The sequence below is a fragment of the Sciurus carolinensis genome, chromosome 17, assembly GCF_902686445.1.
Source record: "Sciurus carolinensis chromosome 17, mSciCar1.2, whole genome shotgun sequence".
Taxonomy (NCBI): Eukaryota; Metazoa; Chordata; class Mammalia; order Rodentia; family Sciuridae; genus Sciurus; species Sciurus carolinensis.
Genome location: NC_062229.1, coordinates 44,300,683 through 44,322,951, shown reverse-complemented (window position 1 = coordinate 44,322,951; position 22,269 = coordinate 44,300,683). Strand labels below are relative to the sequence as shown.

The 22,269-nt window shown below is 41.0% G+C and overlaps 1 pseudogene; it reads left to right on the top strand.

The window, feature by feature from the left end:
- The first annotated feature begins 456 nt into the window (after window positions 1–456).
- On the top strand, window positions 457–3,089 carry LOC124968267 (40S ribosomal protein S6-like; annotated as a pseudogene).
- The last annotated feature ends 19,180 nt before the right edge of the window (window positions 3,090–22,269 follow it).

The window sequence follows — 22,269 nt, the reverse complement described above, 5'->3', positions numbered from 1 at the left end:
AGAAGAATAGGTATAAGAAGAGCCCTGAACAGCTTATAAGGAAGTGTTCACCAAAAATTAATTAATTAATAATGATGAGGCAGAGGCTGAGGATGCAGCTCAGTGGCAGAGTGCTTGTAGCATGCATGAGGCCTTGGCTTCAATCCCCAGCACTGCAGCAAACAATGGGTCCAAGTCACCAAAACATGGCACCCAGCTTTAGGGGTTTCCACTGACCAAATCTGTTGAGATGGTTCCCCAGCCTACTGGTCCCCGCCAAGAAGCGGCAGCAGAATGGTGAAGTGGCAGAGCATCAACCCAGGTGGGCTGAAGCACAGGCAGCAAGAATGGGCTGCCATGCAGAGCCTGCCATGGCAGTGTGGGCCAGAGACTTGACAAGTCTGAGGCCTGGCCCAGTGAGGTGAGCTGGGGCAATGCCACCTCCCTACCCCCCACACAGCCTGGCCTGCAGTGGGGATGCCCCCTGCAGAAGCACCCTCCACCCAGTTCTGCAGCTCCAGATACCAAACTGAGCAAGCACAATTTAATGACTTCAACCTCCAGTTTCCCATGCAGAGAGAAAATGAAAGTAAGGCAAACCTGAATGGATTCAGGACTAACCAATAGCATTAGTACTTTTTAAAATCTAATTAGCATTAAGTTTGGACCAACAGCATGACCCAGGTGCTATATAAGCCCCTAGACTAGAACACTCTGAGGGAGAAAGCCTGCTATGGGGTCCCCTCTTGCACTGTAAGAGTTCTATTTCTGTTTCTGTTTCTATTCTTCAATAAATCCCACTCTTACACTCACTCATCCTGGTCTGTGGATTTCCCTCTTTCAATTCAAAAGACAAGAACCCATTAAAAAAAAGAAGAAATTGATGGTGACCTGCTGGGATCTGCTGCAACACCAAAGGGCGTAGCCCACCATAAAGAGCAGCATCACTTCTCCGCTGCAGAAGCCTGCACCTTACAGACTCCCAGCAGCAGAATCAGACAAACTCCGGTCTTGTGCACTAGCAGATGTAGAGGTTCAAGTTTCATCTCAAAACTCTGGTTTCACTGTGACAATCTGGTCACCAGAATGTCTAAGGAGTGATAGTTATAAACCATTGGGAGAAAAAAAGGACTCCATAAACCCATACCACTAATAAATACATAAATTAAAATGAGAAAGAGAGGAGGGATCCTGTTTAAAGAAGAATGCCCAGTGCCAACTGGCAAACCTGGAATGCAGGAGTTAGAAAATCATCATTTTGCAGCCATTATAGAGAAACTTGGTTCAAGCAAGACTCATTAATGGATACTAAATCTAGGGGAATGTTTAATGAGGGGAAGAATACTTGCATGACCTTATTGTGTCTCCCCACAGATTGCTCATTAGCTGCAAAAGTAAAAAATAATATCTATACAGTAGAGACAAAGGATTACCCTGTCAAGACAACTCTTGACGGGGTGATCAAAATTAGCATCACAGATGTGGAACAGAGGAACATCATGGGCCTCCAGGTGATATGCTGAGAGGGACACATTGTCACTTGTACGGTATTTCAGTCAGGGAGGCATAACCTGAATCTATTATGAAACATCAGGCAAACCCAAAGTGAGGAACTTTTCTCATAATAGGCAAAGAAATGCTATGCAAAATTTTCCAGATAAAAGGAAATTAAAAAGGCATGGCAACTAGATGCAATACACAATCCTGGACTGGATCCTGTACTGGAGGCCGAGTTGGGTTGAGAAAAGGAGCTCAAAAGAACAGATTAGCACAGATTAGATTGAAGTAATAAATAAATATATTTACTGAAGTTTTAACTATAGTGTGATTATATAAGACATTATCCCTCTTCTTACAAAGCAGCATCCTATTGATGGATAAAGAGCAGTGATATATGCAACTAACTCTCAAATGATTCAGAAAAACATCTGCATATGTTTCCGTATATTTATATACACATACATACACACACACATACATATTGAGAGATCATGCACAAATCACAAAACAATTGGGGTAAAAATTGAACAGATGATTCTGGGTAAAAGACACACAGATGTTCTTCCTACCACTCTCAATCTTTGCAACTTTTCAGTACACTTGCATTATTTCAAATAAAAAGTATTCAAAAAATAAACAAATAAATAGGAGGGTTCAGGGTATAGTTTAGTGATAGAGCATTTACCTAGCATGCATGAAGTCCTGGGATCCATTCCCAGCACCTGGTGGGAGCGCGGTGAGTATAGCATCAAGAGTTAATTGGACTCTCTTTAATGGTTCCTTGTGGGCAATGAGCACTCCAAGTGAAGCTGAATATCTCCTTCCCAGCCCCTGGCTGCCAGAAACTCACTGAAGTAAGTGGATAATGAACGTAAACTGCGTACTTTTTATGAAAAGTGTATGACCATAGAAATTGCTGTTGACACTCTGAGTGAAGAACGGAAGGGTTATGTGATCCGAATCAGTGGCGGGAACGACACACAAGGTTTCCCCACGAAGCAGGGTGTCTTGACCCATGGCCATGTTCATCTGGTACTGAGTAAGGGGCATTCCTATTATAGACTAAGGCCAACCGGAGAGAGAAAGTGCAAATCTATTTGAGGTTGCATTGTGGATGCCGAGCTGAGCATTCTCAACTTGGTTATAGGAAGGAAGGAAGGAAGGAAGGGAGGAAGGGAGGAAGGAAGGGAGGGAGGAAGGGAGGGAGGGAGGAAGGGTATTCCTGTACTTACAGATACTACTGCATCTCATGATACTACTGTATCTCATCACTGGGTCCCAAAAGAGCAACTTTTTTGCCAACTTTTCAATCTCTTTGAGGAAGGTGATGTCCACCAATATGTTGACAGAAAACCCTTAAACAAGATAAAAACTCAGGACCAAAGCACAGAAGTTTCAGTGACTCGTTACTCCTGTGTCCTGCTACACAAGCGTCACGTATTGCTCTAAAGAAACAGCATACTAAGAAAAATAAGAAAGAGGCTGCAGAATATGCCAACCTTTTGGCCAAAAGAATGAAAGAAGTCAAAGAAAAACACCAGGAACAGGTTTCCAAGAGCCGCAGGCTGTCCTCTCTGAGAGCTTTTACTTCTGAGTCCAGTCAAAAATAAGAATTTTTAAGAGTAATAAAATCAGACCTTTAAGAAAAAAGGAGTTAATTGGAAACACAGAAAAAATAATGAAGGTTAGCCTAAAATAGCATAGGTCAATATTAGAATAAGTTATAAATTCATTTAAATCCAGGTCTGAAAATGTTGCAAGCTAATTTTGCTTAAATGACTTCATTATTTAACATTTATAAGACCATTCACTGGAACACTTTTAAAATAGCATACAAACTATAGCACAACCAATAGAGTATATTAAGTTTAATACTTAATAATGACTTAGAAATGTACCACTGATTAGCTGGATGTCTTTCCGAAATCCTTTCAAGGAAGACCTGCTTAATGATAAGGAAAATATTGAAATGTCTAATCCATAGACACTAAATAATTTTATTACAACATTACTCCTAAAATTATACCACTCTTTTTCTTATTTCAAAATAATGTGATTCAACAGTAGTATATTTTAATTTCACATTCTCAGTGCTTACCTTTTTATTGAGATTCTGAAGGGAAAAGATATAGAATTAAACATCTCATACCCTACAAAAATGCAATGTTCTTCCATTCACATGGTTATTGATAGGTTGACATCATATCTTTTATTTTAATGTTTGCTTTTTAGGAACTAATATAAACAGAATAAAGACTGTTGCTTCTACAGTGTTCAAACAGCTCACATTAGCAGGCCAGAGGTAACTATTTTCAATGGCTCAAGGTGGTTTTGACCAAATCATCTGCAAGGATTGGTTGTGTACTATAACCTCAGTTCCTGTTTTCTGTTTTAATTTTCTTTTAAAGGAAACAAACTTGTTATAGATCTGAGATATTGCTACTTTAATTCATATATCTTAGCAAGAAATTACAACTTATGCACAAATTATCTGCTACTTGTACTTCAAGCACAAAGCTAGTTATTTGTTTACCTAATAAAATGTCTAAGTAAGTGGTCATTAGTATCTGGAATAGTATTTGCTCTTTTAACAAAAATTTCAATTCCACTCTACATTTCACATGTAGTCTTTATGTAAAAACACCTGTGATTAAGGCATGACTCCAAAAAACTAACATTTAATTTCTTGGAATTGCCTGTATAAACAAAAGGAAAATTCGCGATTTGTAAATTTTCTGCTGTTGACATCAGGTCATGTCCTTGCAGTTCCAATCTACTTGAGTCTATTAGCATGTAATGATTTCAACATTGGCAGGAAGATGAAAGGGAGAATTGAGGGTATGGGAAGAAAGTAAATGCAAACAGGGAGAAAAAGAACAAAAAAAAAGAAGAGGAGGAAGAAGAGGAAACAGAAGAAGAAAAAGATCAGCAAGAAAGAAAATAGAATAGAGGGAAGAAATAGAAAATTCGAATAAAAGGAAATGGGAGATTAAAACTTTTCTCACCTGCAGGGTTGTTGGAAAGACCCTGAAATTGCCTTATTCACATTTGGGTCAAAGGGAGTACTGAATTCTTAATGAGAGATTAAGAATTTCTTATATTTCACATTGCTTCTGTTTGTCTAATGTCAATTTATTCTATGTAGGTTAAGATAAAACTTGGCTTGCATGAAGTTATTTTTTTAATACTTACACAAGCTTCAAGTGGTTGTTTCAGAGGTGGCTGTTAACTGTAATAGACGGTTGGGCTAAGCAGAGGCTGTGCAGCACGCCTGGAATTTGTAAGAATTGCCGACTATTAATAAAGCAGTGTTCTTCCAGTTGTCACTGTGTGCCATTCTTTGAAGCATCCCCGGAGGACTATTTTTAAAGAAGCTTAGATAGAGCTTGTCATGGTATCATATAACCACGATTGAACTGTGCTGAGCTTTGGATCAGCCATGTATCCTTTGTGTGACAAAGGAAAACAAACTGTCATAAAAGTGCATGAAAGTCGACAAGATTTTCTCTAATCGTTATATCCTGGGAATACATATTTATGAATGTTTTTGAACACAAGCTTAGTAAACACATACGACATCCTAGGATTGTTTAAAATATGAACCACTGACCTTAACAATCACTACAACTTACTTTGCAGATAAAGCTGTGGTTTCCTGACCATCCAGCAGCCAATAATGTTCTATATTAAAGAACTTGTGTTTTTTTTTTCTTTCAACATTTTAAAGATTAAGTATAGACATAATTTAAAATAACCATCTCAACTTGTCTTAATGTTTCTATAATTTCCTTTCCATATTTTAATTTATGATTAGGTATAGACATCATTCAAAATAACTGCCTCAACTTGTTTTAGTGTTTATATAATGGTCTGAACTATATCCATGATTCTCTAATATTCTGTCACTATACTATGAAATCAATGAGGTTATTCAAAGGCAATGACAGAGCAAAAGGAAACTCAAGAGATATTTTTCCTCTTATCTAAAAATTATTTTTCTCTTTCAAATCTTACAACTAATCCATATGATTTTTAAAGTAGACATCTTTCCTGGCTTTGAAGGTAATGACTTATGGGTTGAATGGCAATGTCACTCAGAGATATACGGATATTCTTAGGACACATAAAAATTTAAATAGGTATGAGTGATGATTATATTTGGGAATATATGACTATATTCGCAGAATCTCTGGAGTAAATGGTGTATCCTCATTTTTAATTTATGATGGAGTTGACTTCAGGATTCCCAGGATGAGCACACACAGACATGCAGTAAAATACCCCAGGATGTTTTACCACTAAACACAGGCAAAACATTCCAGGAGTGCCTTTTATAATAGTCAATCATAAATGTTACCATTGTCCTTGCATCCTTTACATGTATAGCATTCATAAGTACATACCCATTATTTCTTCTTTGACCCCCAAATAATATTATCTGCCTTTTAAACAGAAGGCATCTGAGACAAAAATGATATAAAGATAACTTCACCAATTAATCTAAGGTTCATTGTGATTCAAGAGCTAATTCCTGTGCTCACTGCACCAAGATACCATTTCCTGCCATCTCTGCTTGTGACATTTATCTCAAGTAATACCAAGATTAGTTTAAGAATTAAGACCAGAATCAAATGCATTAGAACACAGAGGCAAAAAGCACTATAGAATTTTAGAGTTGATGGATTTTAAAGATAATGTGCCTAACATTTCAAAGGAAACTGAAGTCTAAGACTGTGAAAAGACCTTCCAAATCTTGCATAGCTAGAGGCCTGAAGGTGATAGGAGAATAAGTAGAGAGGCTAAGTACATTTGATAAATACATAGGAAAGGGTAAGAAAATAAAGTCTTGGCAACATAGGTAACCAGAGAGCATTGCTTCCCCAGGGGGCAGAATGGTTTATGGAGCACAGCTCAGAAAATTCCCTTGATGCGGTGGTGAGCTGTGAAGTTGATCTGCTCAGATTGCTCCTTCCCCATAAGCAAGAGCAAAATAGGCTTTAAACCCTCTCTTTGGCTGCAAGGATCTGTCCCTAGATATACTTCATCAGCCGCAGACACACTGGACTTCTGTGGTCCTATTTATTTTTGTTAACAGAAAACACCAGCCCTTAATCAAATGCATAGAGAAAATGTTTTAAATAATGAAAAACATTCCCTGGTGTCTTTCAAATGTGAATAAAGGAGCAGAATGGGAAGGAAGGATGTGTCAGGGATAGTATAACCCCCGTGACTCAGGGTAAGGAGAGAAAACCTTTTTGCCCTCAAAGTGAAAATCCCCTTCTATTTTAAGGAACACTCCCTTACTTTTAAAAAAATCTCTCCAATGAGTCATTAGGGTTAGGTCATATTCCCCTGGGACATTTAGTTTCCAAAGAATAAGTTTTTAAAGCATCAATAAGAGCAGGAAAATGTATAATCTGACAACTAGGAAGGAGAATCATCCCTTTCCAAATGCCCTGGCTGCTTGTCTCATCAGTCTACAGAGCTCAAACAACTGTGACTGGCAAAGATCCCAACTTAGTGGAGATAAAATGACTCAAACTTGAGTTCTCTGGGCCCAGGTTTTCAGATGGCAGCTTTTCTGTAAATATTAGTCTGGCAAAGCCTGTATATTGCCTTCCGAAAATGTGTCCCAAAGATAGAGAAATGGACAATATGGTACTCTAAAAATTTTTTCAGCTTTCAGAGTGAAATCATAATCATATACTTGAAGTTGAGCTGAACAAAAACATATGTTATTAGCTGTTGTTTTATTGTTTGCCCATTTAAAATGACTTTTTATCTTTTGGACTGCATCTATCCTGTCCTAAATAATCTCTGAATTTATCCTACAACACAACCCTCCTTATGAAAATCCCTACTTCTTAAGTAATTTTGTTTTATATATTTAAAGAGTAGGAATCAAAAAGTAAACTCTCATGTTCCCAAATAATGAGAAAAACAGGGCTTCATTTCCATATCCCAAAAGTCAACTTTATAGAAATAAATTATAGCATAAAGTGACTGATGACCTACTTTTGAAGCTACAGGGATAGATCTGTGAAAACAAAAGTGGCCCGGCTTTCCTCAAGAGCATATGAGGAGAGGTCTTTGGTCGGACCCTAAAGAGAGGAACTAAAGTTCTTTGATTGGTACCCAAATCCCAATAAGAGATAGCTTAATTCAGTGTTGAACCTGAGGGAAAACGTGTACACACACACACACATACACACACACACACACACATATACACATACATACACACACATAAAAGCTCAGGCTCTTTCTACATGAAGGGAAAGCTCTGTTACTAGCTATAAAACTACAGGACGTAGTTCTAAGCAGAGCAAGAAAGAATAGCCTCATTCCTCATTCATTCATTTATTCAACAACTTCTATTAGCAATTTCTGTGGGCAGGCACCATGCTAAAATGAAAAAGACAGGTATCTTCAGAAGCTTAAAACTCAGTGGAAGAGGGAATGCACTATTAACCACTCTATTGATGAGGATTCTTTGCATCTCAAGTGACAGAAGCCTACTTCACAAGAACATATGTGCTGGGAATTTGTCGGCTCATGAAACCAAATGTTCTACGTGTAGATTTCAGGCACCACTGGATGGAGCAAAGTCAACAGGCACTCTGTCTTGCTATGCTCTGGAGCCTTCCTCTGAACTGATCTCACTCTCAGGTGAGTATTTTGCCTTTTGATGATAACCAGACCACCAACCTGTCCAGGCTTAGGTGTTACCAGTTTAGTGACCATACAGTCTTTGTCTAATCATTTTCACAAAAGTCTCAGACCTGATGCCAATTTTTCCTAACTGGGATAATAGTCTCATTGCTAAACATCCTCAATGCTTATAGAAATAGAATATGTTACTTAGCCAGGTCAGCAAGCTAAGCAAAGGAGGGATGCAGGTAAAAAAAGAGATGTCTACTCTAACACTACAAGACTGAGTGGAAAAGGGCTGAACAAAGGTAAACAGAGAGTGCTGCAGGAATGTAGAGACAGGGCACTGAAATGGGACAGCAGAAGAGTACTTTAAGAGGCAGGCAGGCTTTATCAACTTCACAGTGAAAGTTACATTTCCAAAGCAGCCACTTTGGACAAAGATCTGGCAGTTCCCTGAAATAAACATAGAGTTATCTTAAGACTCAGCAATTCCAGTCCTCAGTATATACCCAAGAGAAAAGAAAACAAATGCTCACACAAAATCTTATATAGTACATGTTCATGGCATTACTCATGGTGCCCCAGAGATCAAAATGACTCAAATGTCCAAACACTGAAAAATCTGGATAAACAAATGTGGTAGATCTACACAGTGAAATATTATTTGGGCACAAAAAGGGATGAGGGGCAGATACATACAACATGGATGGACCCTGAAAATGTTACCATTAAGAGAAAGAAACCATAATCTGGGCACAGAGATACCCACGTGTAATCCCAGTGACTCAGGAGGATGAGGCAGGAGGGAAGTGAGTTCAAAGCCAGCCTCAGCAACTAAGTAAGGCCCTAAGCAACTCAGTGAGACCCTGTGTCTAAATAAAATATTTAAAAGGGCTGAGGATGTGGCTCAGTGGTTAAGTGCCTCTGGGCTCAATCCCTGGTACCAAAATTTAAAAAAAAAAAAAAAAAAAAATTAAGGAACCAGACACTAAAGACCACTTACAAAATTCATCTATATGAAATGTCCAGAATAGGAACTAGAGAGAGAAAATAGATTCGTGGTTGCTTAGGGCAAGGGGAAAGAGGGGATAGAGAGGTAAATGGGGTTTATTCTATGGTGATGAAAATTCCTAAAATTGACCAAGGTGATGGTTGCACAAACCTATAGGTACACTAAAAAAAAAATTACTGAATTGCACATTTAAATAGGTGAATTCTATGGAACATGAACTCATTTCAATAATAATGCGATTTTTACAAAACAATATTGAGAAGATAGGAGGGTTTCAACACAGGTCATCTCAGGCAAGTGCGTATAAGGCTAAGGAATTTGTTCAATAGAAGACAAATTGCGTTTCCTCACCTGTTTCACAAGCAGAGTGGAGTCAGGTGAGTCAAGTCTGTAGTGACTGCTGCGGTGTGCCACACAGACCTCCCTTTCCGGAATTATTCTGCAGCTGCTGGGACCATGCCTGCTGACCGCCTCCCCATCAGTTCTTTCTGGGAATGGCTCTCAGCAGCACAGAGATGACTTAAAGTCATGCCCCTTCCCAGTGGAGCCTGCCTCCGGTGGCTGGTCCTTGTGAGTATGTAAGGACCTTGCCCTCTCACTGGGACTCAGGACAGTTTAGAAAGGTTGTCTATTCTTCAGGGTCACCACGCAGTTGGCTGTGACTGCATTACAGCTTATCCTCTCACCCTACCCACTCCTGTCTCCTCCTCCTCCCTTCCCCGACCCCCTGCTTCCCACACAACCCAATCTTTATTGGTGCATAGAGGGATATAATTAAAAGAAAGACCAGAAAAGTAGATTGGGGGAAACTCCAGAAGACCTTGAATGCCATGCTGAAGAATTTGAGCTTCAATAGAATATAGGAAAGTTACCATTATAATTGCATTTGGAGAAAGAACTCAGGCAAGCATGTTAAAAATTCTATAGATTGAGACAAGATAAAGGACAGAGATGCAAGTTTAAAAAAACCACAACAGGAGTATGAGCAAAAGGAAAATTTACTGGAGACCACAAATAGGACTGTGGAAACACCAATGAAAAGAAGGAAAGAAATGGAGAGACATCCATCCAGGATCAATTGGGTTTGACAAAGGATGAAGTGAGAGGTGGTTAGAAAGAAGATGAAAAAGACTACAAGATTCTTAGCCTTGCAGTTAGTGACCAGGGAGAAAAGTAGCACGGGGGTGAGGAGTATCTGTCAGGAGCCAGTCAGAAGACAGAAACCACACCAGTTATTTTAACTGACAAGAGAGAATGCAGCTTAACTGGGGTTGGAGCACAACAGGGCCAAAAAAGGACAATGAGAAATCCTAGGTAGATAGTGTAGGAGCAGCTTCTGTTCTGAGGACTGGGAACAAAAGGAAGAGAGAAGACAGGTGTTTGGAGGAGGAATCCCACAATGTGGGATCTAGATCTAGAAGGAATGTGCTCTCAACTGTTGCTGCTATTTCTTTTTCCTTTTTTTTTTTTTGTTTGTTTCTTTCTATTCTTTTCTTTCTTTATTTATTTAATTAATTAATTTATTTATTTATTACTTAAAACAATCCAAAGTTATTACCCTAGAGTGTTGTGGGTCAGAAGTCTAACTTGGGTCTCACTAACTTAAAATCAAAGTGTTGGCAGGGTTGTTGTTCCTCTTAGGAAGCTCATTTAGATTATTTGCAGAATCCATTTCCTTGTGACCTGAGGTTATGGTTCCTGTTCCATGCTGGCTGTAATTTGAGGGCTGTCTGTAGCTTCCAGAGGCTTCTTTCACCCATGCCTTGATTCATAGACCTTCCTCTATCTTCATGCTGCTGCTATTTCTGAATGTGATAGGATCCCATGACATAGGTACCCAAACCCTTGCAAAGGAGGCCTCAGTCAGTGATACTGGTGATAATGTTGGAAAAATTGGGAACAGGAACTGACCTCTGCTACTAGAACAAATATTCTAAACTTTGCAAGGCTGATACTCTACAGGAAGCAAAAACATCCTTTCCCCCTCCAGTCTTATAGCCTCCCTCGCCCTGAACTACACAACCTCTATATACCTGAGTGGCCATTTAATTGACCTCCTCAATTTTCTTTTTTTTTGTGGTACTGGGGATCGAACTCAGGGCCTTGTGCTTGCGAGGCAAGCACTCTACCAGCTGAGCTATCTCCCCAGCCCTCCTCAATTTTCTTATCTATTAAGTGGGAGTTCACATTGGTCCTGCCTGACAGGGCTATTGGGAGCAGTCAATGAAACAATACATGTAAGGTGGCATTTACAATGAACTTTCAGCAAATAACTTTAGGGTTAAAATAGGAAATGGAGGAGGAGAAAGGGAAGTCTGAGTTGATCATTTTTGTTTTGTGAAGTAGGTGGGGAGCAGGGAAGAGTGAGTTCTTGGGGTCATGATGAACTGACTTCTTTAACAACTTTATTTGGCAAGGAGAGAGTTGGAAGTGTATGTGTTAGTTAGCTTTTTCATTGCTGTGACCATAAGACCTGTCGAGAACAATATTAGAGGAGAAAAAGCTTATCTGGGGGCTCACAGTTTCAGAGTTCTCGGTTCATAGAAAGATAGTTCCATTTCTTCGGGCTCAAGGTAAGGTGGAAGAGTGCGGCAGAGGAAAGCAGCTCATGTGAAGATCAGGAAGCAGAGAACCAAGTCCCCCAATGCCCACCTCCTCCAGTCACACACTACCTGCCTTCAATTACCACTTAATTAATCCCATCAGGTGATTAATTCACTGATTGGGTTAAGGCTTTCATAACCTAATCATTTCTCCTCTAAACCTTCTTGCATTTTCTCACACATAAGTTTTGGGGGGACACCTCACATCCAAACCATAACAGTATACATCTTAACTTTCCTCAGAGGCTAGGACTAAAGTATAAATAGAACAAATTTGTAGCCAGGTGTGTGGCACATGCCTGCAATCCCAGCACAGCTACAGAGGTTGACGCAGGAAGATCACAAGTTCAAAGCCAGCCTCTGAAACTTAGTGAGGCCCTAAGCAACTTAGCAAGACCCTGTCTCAAAATAAAATTTAAAAAAAAAAGGACTGGGGATGTGACTCAGTGGTTAAGTACCCCTGGAATTGGTCTCTGATACAAAAAAAGAAAAAAAAAATGCATATCTAGTAAAGCCACACAGCTTAGTTAATATGCCATTTTGCTGACAATAGCCAACTAGGCACATCCAGGAGCAGAAAAGATGAAGTATGGTCAAGAGTCAGACAGAAGCTTGTACATGAAAATACACTAAAGTTGTGGTCCTAAAATTCTAGCATACATCAGAAGTTGGAGGACTTATTCAAACACAGACTACAAATTCCCAGTCTCAAAATTTCTTGTTGGCAAGGTTTGAGAATTTGCATTTCAAATAGGTTCCCAGGGGATCCTGATGCTGCTAGTTTCAGCTCCCTACTTTGAGTAGCAATGGTCCAGAGCTCTGAAAACAGAGCTTGGTTAGTATTCAGACTAGATTTAAAAGGAGGAAGAAAATTAACTGTTGAGTGTCTACTATGTGCAAGGAGTTTAACAGGTATCTGTAATTTGAGTCCAACAACCCTAGGGAGTGGGTGCTGACATCCCATTTTCCAGATTAAGTAAATTACAACTCAGCAAGGTAAGCCACATGACTAGTAAGGTGGGGCACTGGTACTCTGAACCAGATCTGTTCAACCCCAAAACCTGTTTATTTTCCATTCTGTTATGCTCTCTCAATCAGCAAAATCAGGAGGGCAATACAAGACTTGTTAGATGAAAAACAAAAAAACAAAACAAAACAAAACAAAATGTACTACAGTTTACAATGTGGTTTTCTGTGCCATCTAGATGGCAACTGCCAAATTTATTTTTCCGGACAAGACCTACCTCCTGAAACCCAGTGCTCAGCTTCCTATCCAACATCTCCAACTTCTTCCTCAGTGTGTCCTACAATGACTCCGAATATTACCCTCAAAGGTACTTTACCCTCCCTTTTCCCTTTTCAGCTGATAGCAACTCTGTCCTCAGAAATGCTCAAATCACACATTTTATTCTGCTTCTTGCACAATCCACAACTAACCTGTCAGTCTTGATGGCTTAGTCCTTCAAATGAATCCAGATTTGCAGTCACTTCCCACCACCCTGATCCAAGGCACTGACATCTCTGGCATTGATTTCCTGCAATACCCATACTCTCTGTTTCCACCTTTGTGCTTCCAGAGTTTATTTTCAACTCTGGAGGAGTGATCCTTTTAAAATCTGAGTCAGATCTTGTCCCTTCCTGCTTGAAACTCTAAGCAATTCCTGACTTTACTTAGAAAAATCCAGGTTTGGCCTAATACTGACCCCCCTTATCCTCCCCCTACTATTTTCCTCCTCATCTCACCTGCTACTGCTCCCCCTTCCTTCCTTGACCCTAACCATACTGACCACTCTGCTGTTCTGTAAGCACTGATGGATGTATTGTCCCATTAAGGACCTTGTACTGGCTATTCCCTTTGCTGGAACACTCTTCCTCTAGAAGTCTATTAGTGTGAAATTCTTTTCTCCAAATCTTTGTTTAAACTTCACTTTGTATTTGAAGGTACAATGACTCCTATTTTCAAAAAAATCCTGAACTCCCTTTTCTATTTTTTCTGCTTTAAAATTTGTTTTGCTCCATAATACTTCTAAAACACTGCATAATTTACCTGTGTCCTCTATCATTTATTGTCTGTCTCCTCCCACAAGAAAGTCAGTTTTATGAGAATAGGGATTTTTGAGTTTTTCTCACTAAAGTATCTAGTGTGCCTAAAACTGTGCCTGCCACAGAGTGGGTACTCAAGAAGTCCTTATGAAATGAACAGGGGCGAAATTGAGTTCAACGGAACAAGAGAGCAAAAAGATGCAAAGTTAGAACAATGACATCAGAGAAAACTATTTTAGAATTGGAGTCCTTGGCCTGATGCAGTGCTGCAGGCCCCAGCGACTCAGGAGGCTGAGGCAGGAGGATCACAAGTTCAAGGCTAGCCTCAGCAACTTAGGGAGGCCCTCAGCAACTTAGCAGGGTACTAACTCAAATGAAAAATTTTTAAAAATGGGCTAGGGATGTGACTCAGTAGCTAAGAGCACCTGGGTTTAATCTCTAGTCCAAAAAAAAATTGGAGGTGGCATGGATCTGGTGATAATGGCAGTCTAAGGTATGAGTGTGACCTGCACAAGGGATGTGAAAATGGGAATGGGCTGGAAAGAAAGACAAACAGAGGATACAAAGATTCAAAATAGGAAGGCTTTTCTTACCACTTTCCACAGGAAAGAAAAGAGAGAGGGAAACTGGGAAACCCATTTCCCTTTTGAAAGTATTCAAAGTTTCATAGTAACCTTTAGAAGATGCATGATGCCTCAAGTTTCTTTGCCTTTGGTGCCTACCTGTAAAGAGGGTAAACAGGAGCAGCTTCTATCATAAGGAGGCCTTTCATGTTCCATAGTTGGTGTTTCTGCACTATTCCTGCTAAAACCAGGACATAAATAAGAAGTGTGCCCTGGACAGTCACAGATGCTCCATCCATCCCCAGCAGAGTTCCAGGGTCCAGCCGGACAGAATTTTTGTGTAGACAATAACAAAAAATCCAACTGAGACTGTCTAAACAAATGAGGGAGAGGAAATGTATTGGCTTTGGAATGTAAAAGTCTAGGTCTGGCTTAATTAATCTAGGTGGAACTGAAGTTTTGAGATGAAACTCAATTCCCTGCTTCTGCTAGCAGGTGAGACTAGACTTTCTCAGCTTCTGCTGACAGGTGAGGTCTGCTTAAGGTTGCTGGACTCCACAGCCAAGAAGCTTTGCACCTCTGAATGGTGGGCCAAACCCTCCAGTGTAGTATCAGACTCCAGCTGCACCATGATTTCTTTTTCTTCACCACCAGTGTCTTCTGAGGAATGAAATCGACAGACCAGGAAAAGCAAATGTAGAAGTAAGATTATATTGAGCAAGAGATACAGGAACAGAACTCTTCCCGTGCAGGAATGGACCAGATACCAAGTTTCCTCTGCCAGAGTGCACTAGTCTAGGGGTTTGTATAGCAGTTGGGTCATTGTTATTTGTCCAAATTTATGCTAATTAGGGTTTGAAAAAAGGACCAAAACTATTCATCCAAACTTAGGCTAATTAGGAAACATACTAGGCTGTTGGTGGACTCTCAAGTCCTGACTTCCATTCTCTGGTCACAGGTCAAGAAGCAGGAGGTTGAGGTCCCAGCTGCAAGGCTGTGTGGAGCGGGTTTCTGCAGCACTGTCATATGTACAGTGCTTAAGCCTGGCTGTCAGTGTGCACTGGCTTGCAGCGCTTCAGGACAGACCTGCATGGTGAGCTCCACACGGCTGCCGGCTGTGCTTGCTGGTTCTCCAATGCACCTGGTCCCACCCTCCACCACTCCACTGCTCCACCGCTATGCTGCCCCTTTCAGTCAGAGACCAGTAGACTGGCTCTGTGGCTTGGCAGTGGGGGAGCAGTGTCAGAATCTAAAGGTCCCAATCTTCCAATGCATTTCCACAGATGTTTTTATGACTACAGCTGCCAACAGGAAGGAGTGAGGTTTCTGGAAGATATGACTGAATGGGATGATGGGCAGCCATGGGAACCCAGGACAGGTTGGGTGGAAGACCAGGTATTAGGGTGTCTAATGATGCCATTTGACAGGAACCCAATGTAGAGGGCTGGGGAAAGTCAAGAAGAGCTGAGTCTCTGTATAAGCCTAATATCTGGCACAGAATCTGAGAACTATTGGACATTTGCTATGGGGGAATGTAACACAGGACTCAGTGTTTAGGATTATTTAAACAAAAAAAACAAACTTGTCCTTAACCATGGTACTCATTGAAGATAACTTACCCTTGTACGATGTGGACTTTCTAAAATTAACAGAAATAATTTTTGGATTTTTTTTTTTTTTTTTTGGTACAAGGAATTGAACCCAGTGGTGCCCAACCACTGAGCCACATCCACAGCCCTTTTTTGAGACAGAGTCTTGCTAAGTTGCTTAGAGCCTTGCTAAGTTGCTGAAGCTGGCTTTAAGCTTGCGATCATCCTGACTCAGTCCCTGTGAGGCACTGGGATTACACAAGTGCAACACTTACCAGGCTGACCTTCACTTCTTAAATATTCCTAAGATCACTATTAGGTAAGCCTTAAGATTCTCTCCTATAAAACTCTGACAAAGCTCCCATATGTTTTTGCAGTCTGTTAGACATCCATTACTCTTTTCTGGTAAAAGACCCCAATTTTGATTTTGGAGAATTATCCTTCTCCACAGTTCACATGAGATCTGACCCATCTTTTGGCTCCAGGAGTAGGCATGGGTAAGACCCAAGGCCAGACAATATGAGGAACACACCCCCTCATCATGGGATATCTTTTGGGGAGAACATGAGTCAGGCCAAGGAAAAACAGGCATGGAATTTATCTTGGAGCAATTGTCAAAGAGGCTTTTCTTTGGTTGATGTGACCAACGTGAGAATATAAGCCTAGAGATGCTAGAGGCCACATCTGGGGAAAGCCTGCCTAGAAATGATGCCAAACCAGAGGAAAGGAAAGTTCACTATCATACAAAATCTTTTTCTTGATGATACTGTGTTTGTGCCTATGACATGGCTCCCTGGCTACCAAGCTGTGCAGAGCAGTCTGCTGGTTTCTGCCCAGAAGCAGCAGCAGCGTGGTGGAGCAGTAGAGTGCAGCCGCGTGAATTGGAGAAGCAGCAGTAAGCACAGCCTGCCAGGATGTGGAGCCTACCGTGCAGGTCAGGCCTGAGGTGCTGCAAGCCAGTGCACACCAACAACCAGGCTTAGGCACTGTATAGACGACTGTGCTGCACAAACCCTCTCCACACAGCCTTGCAGCTGGGACCTCAACCTCTTGCTTCTTGACCTGTGATGAGAAAATGGAAGTCGGGACTTGAGAGTCCACCAACAGCCTAGTATGTTTCCAAACCCTAATTAGCATAAGTTTGGACCAATAGGCTTGGTCCTTTTTTCAAAACTTAATTAACATAAATTTGAACTAATAACAGTGACCCAAATGCTATATAAACTCCTGGACTAGCACACTTAGCTGGAGAAAACTTGGTTCCTGGTCCATTCCTGCACTGTAGAAGTTCTGTTCCTGCATCTCTTCCTCAATGTAATCCTACTCTTACACTTGTTCTTCCTGGTCTGGTCTATGGATTTCATTTTTTGGATTCACAAGACAGGAAAACTGAAAGAAGAAATTGGTGGTGAAGAAGAAGAAATCATGGTGCAACTGGAGTCTGCTACAACACTGGAGGACTTGGTCCACCATTAGGAGGTGCAAAACTTCTTGGTTGTGGAGTCCTGCAACCTTAAGCAGACCCCACCTGCCAGCAGAAGCAGAGAAACTAGTCTAACCTTCCAGCAGATGCAGGGAACTTCAGTTTCAACTCTAGAACTGTCTCAGAAGTGTCCTCCACCATGTTTACTCACAAGTCTGACCCCGTCCACTTCCCCCCTACCTTCCTCCCATCATGTCTGAAATCCAATAAGAAAACCCACAAGCACCAGCTCAGCTCAAGTCTTATATTGTTGTTGTTTCTAGAACTGAGCAAGGAATCTCAATGCTAAAAATAAAAATAAATGTAGTGGTCACCTACTCCAGCCTTGTACTTTCTTAGGTAGGAAAGAGACTTATAAACCAATGTGGCAGTACAGGTGGCCACACTCCCAACTCTCCTGAGAAGCCTGCTTGGTGGTGATTCGGAACAGAACAAAAGAGAGAAATCATCTTTCCCCACCTGGTTTTCTGCCCTTTGTTATTCTAAAGCTTGATTTTATTTTTTCATTTATTCAATTACTCCTTCGGCAAGTATTTGTTTGGAACCTATTGTGTGCCACATGAAAACGAGGTCTCAAGTGAAAAAGCTCTTGTCCTTCTCAGATGTTCAATCTAATGGAAGAAATAAGTAGGTACTGAAATGTGCCCGGTAAGTGCAATAGAATTGACAGTGACAGAGAAGACTAAAGCCTCAGGAGTTCGAGGCACGAGGTTTTGCAAGTTGAAAGCCAGCCTCACCAATTTAGCAATGCCTTAAGCAATTACTGATACCTCGTATTAAAAATTTTAAAAGGGGGCTGGAGATGTGGCTCAGTAGTTTCACGCCTCTGGGTTTAATCCCAGGTAACAAAAAGAAAAAGAAGAGACCAAGGAGGGTGGAAGAGGGGCTCCTTCCCCACTCAGTGGCAGTGGTGAAACCAGAGGCTTCACTGCTTCTGCTGGCAGGTGAGGTCTGCAGAAGCCACAGGACTCTAATGGAGAACTGTTGCCACTGTCGTAGCTTTTCCACAGACCAGGGTGAGCAAGTCTAAGAGTAAGATTTGTTGAAGAATAGAAACAGGACCAGAACTCTTCCAATGCAGGAGCACACATAATTCCATGTCTTCTCCACCTGAGTGTGCTCATCTAGGGATTTATATAGCACTTGGGTCACTGCTATTGGTCCAAACTTATGCTAATTTGGGTATGAACAAAGTACCAATGCTATTGGTGCAGACTTATGTTAATTAGGGTTTGGGAAAGTCCTAACACTATTGGTCAACTCTTGAGTCCCGATTTCCATTCAGGTCTGCCCCACTTCCATTTTCTCAACCCTCAGGTCAGGAAGTTGGAGATTGAAGTTCTGGGCTGGTCTATGCTGTATTACTGCCTGGAGCAGACTTCTGCAGCAGGCATCTATACCATGCCCAGGCCTGACCCCAGAAGAGTGACAGGTTGGAGTACCTTAGCTTACCTCGGCCACCACAGGACTGCCATACCTGCATGGTAAGCTCCACACCCCTGTGAGCTGTGCTTGCTTGATGGTCAGGGAGCCATGTCAATGGAATCTCATGGAAAACTCCCCACCTGAGATAAAAATGAGCTGGGTCTTCATGACTGAGTTGGGAAGGAGGGACAGCATGGTGAGTAGAAAACATTCCCAACAGAAAGACAACAAAACTCAAGGCAGCCAAGAGGTAGCTTGGCATGTATAAGTGATGACTAGAGAACTCAACAGAAACCAGATCATGCAGAACTTTTAGGGCAAATTAGGGAACCTGGCGATGCAAAGTGCAGAATTATCAACACATGCCACACAATGTAGTAATGTGATCCAATTTTCACTTTTGATAGAACAATCAATTGGCAGCTGTGTGGAGGTGTACATTGTAAGAGAAAAACATTAGGCAAGGAGGAAAATAGATAAAAAATTGAACCAATAAAATGAGAGCGATGAAAGATAGGAAAAAAACATATTTGAAAAATATTTAGGAAGTAAAATCAGAATGATTTGGATATTGGTTGGATGAAGGGGTTAGGAAAAGGGTGAAAAACAGAGACCAGAGTCTGTTTACCCGTTGGTGACTATAAAAGTCAAAGTCTGGCTGAAGTCAATAATCATGGAAGGTAAGGAGAGAGCAACACTTGGAAAAATATACACTTTTAGGGTGATAAAGATGCTAGGCATGATCAAGCCATCTTGATGGGACCTATCTAAGAAACCACCCGTTCTTACACTCATACATTGCTGGTGGGGCTGCAAATTAGTGCAGCCACTCTGGAAAGCCAGTGTGGAGACTCCTTAGAAAACTTGGAATGGAACCACCATTTGACCCAGCTATCCCACTCCTTGGCCTATACCCAAAGGACTTAAAATCAGCATATTACAGAGATACAGCCACATCAATGTTCATAGCTGCTCAGTTCACAATAGCCAGATTGTGGAACCAACCTAGATGTCCTTCAATTGATGAATGGATAAAGAAACTGTGGTATATATATACAATGGAATATTACTCAGTCATAAAGAATGATAAAATTATGGCATTTGCAGGCAAATGGATGAAATTGGAGAATATCATGCTAAGTGAGATAAGCCAATCTCAAAAAAACAAAGGATGAATGGATATCGCTAATAAGTGGATGATGACACATAATGGGGGGTGGGAGGGGTTAGTGTTAGGGTTAGAGTTAGGGTTAGGGAGGGGGGCAAGAATGGAGGAAGGAAGGACTGTATAGAGGGAAAAGAGGGGTGAGAGGGGTGGGGGGGAAGGGGAAAAAATAACAAAATGAATCAAACAGCATTACCCTATGTAAATTTATGATTACACAAATGGTATGCCTTTACGTCATGTACAAACAGAGAAACAACATGTATCCCATTTGTTTACAATAAAATAAAAAAAAAGAAACCACCCGTTCTAATTATCCTGATTTGATCATTTTATGTTTTATACATTCATTAAATTACCAAACTATACCCACATGAATATGCATGGTTATTTTATGTCATAAAAGAGAGAAATGAAAAGAAGATGAAAAATAAAACCAGAAAGAGGGAACTTTAGGAGTTAAGACTGTTGGATTCACTGCCAAAGGCAGGAGTGGAATGGGCTAGACCCAGAGGTCAGGAATAGAATGTGTCATACACATCACTCTGGAAATCCCCGCAGGAGGAATTCCAAAGAATGCACAAATGTCCCACAAAAGAACCAGAAATGTTAACAAAGATGGACAATAACTACACAAGTGATTTTAGAAAGTGGGCTGGTGGCTGGGAATGTAGCTCAGTGGAAGAGTGCTTTCCTAGCTAGCATGAGACTCTGGGTTCCAAACCCAACACTGAAAAAAGCAAAACAAAAAAGCCTGGTGCTTCTTTCCTCTGCATCTCACTGAGAAAGGCTGAGAAGGAAGGAGTTTTTGGACATTGTAGGTCTCCTGGATTTGAAATTGATGCTTTGGTGTTAGACTACACTGAATCTTTTAACACCTGAAAATGAACTATAATTACCTAAAGGATTTTTACATATCTGAAAATGACTACATAGAGATACCCAAGTTCTTTTTGAACAATGATAGGGGAGCAGTGTATGCTGGTTGAGAACAATGTTTAGAGAAAAATAAAACCAATTACTTATTCACTTATTCCCCCTGAGTTTGTTTCACCAGGTTCACCCCATTCTCTTAAAAGTTACATTAATATCTCTGTGGTCTGTAGTCACCCAAGGTAAGACTATGCTCAGTGAAGACAGATGGCATAATAATTCAACTATGCAGTTAACATGGTGCAAGTAAACTACAATGCATCAATCATCGAGGTCAACCTTTCCCTCCAAGTTCACATGCACACACAGTGGAGCTCCCATTCATGCCTAGAAACACCACAAAGACTGTGTGGACAGGTGAGTGTCTGATATACACTACAGACACCAGTGTCAATATATGTATTCATCACTAGAAAGCTCAGTGGGGTTTTTTGTTTTCGGGGGGTGTGTGTGTGTGTGTGTTGTGGTCCTGGGGATTAAATTTCAGGGGTTCTCTATCACTGAGCTATATCCCAAGTCCTTCTTATTTTATTTTATTTATTTACTTATTATTTTATTTTGTTGTGCTCGGCATTGAACCCAGGGCCTTGTGCTCACAAGGCAAGTACTCTACCAACTGAGCCACATCCCCAGCCCCTTATTTTATTTTTTTGACCCAGTGTCTTGCTGAGTTGCCAAGGCTGGCCTCAAACTTGTGATCCAACTGCCTCAGCCTCCTGAGTTGCTGGAATTACAGGTATGTACCGCTATACACAGCTAGAAAGTCTAGTTTTAAATGAAAAAAAAAGGGGGGGGGGCGGTTGGAAGCTCTGATGTTTTTGCCCACCTTCCAGAGGATCATTTCTCATACCACCCTGCCAGTGCACTCCATGTCTGGAGACCCCAATGGGGTCCACTTTCTGCTCTGTAGACCCATCCTGGGCTCTCTCAGGCCAGGCTCAGGTGGTCCACAAACACTGTTCGATCTTCACTCCTTTGTGCTCCTTCAAGATTCTGCTGCCTTATCTTAAGCTTTGGGAAACCCCAGGATGTTCTCAAGGAACACAGGCTGCATGACAGTATCTTTTTTTTTTTTTTTAATCCTAAAACATAAAATTCTAATTACTTTCCCTGGGCAGAGGAAATGAGGTGTGGGAGAAGGATTTTTCCATCACTGGTCTGTGAGTCATCTTTTCAAAGGGCACTAGTCACTGAAGAAGAGACCAGAGGGCAAGGTTAATCTCCAAGCAATATTCTATGACATGTGGAAGCAGTAGTCCTTGGTGAGGACTCAGGAGACAGAACCAAGTCAAGGGTTGGAAAGGCTTGCTTGTTAACTTA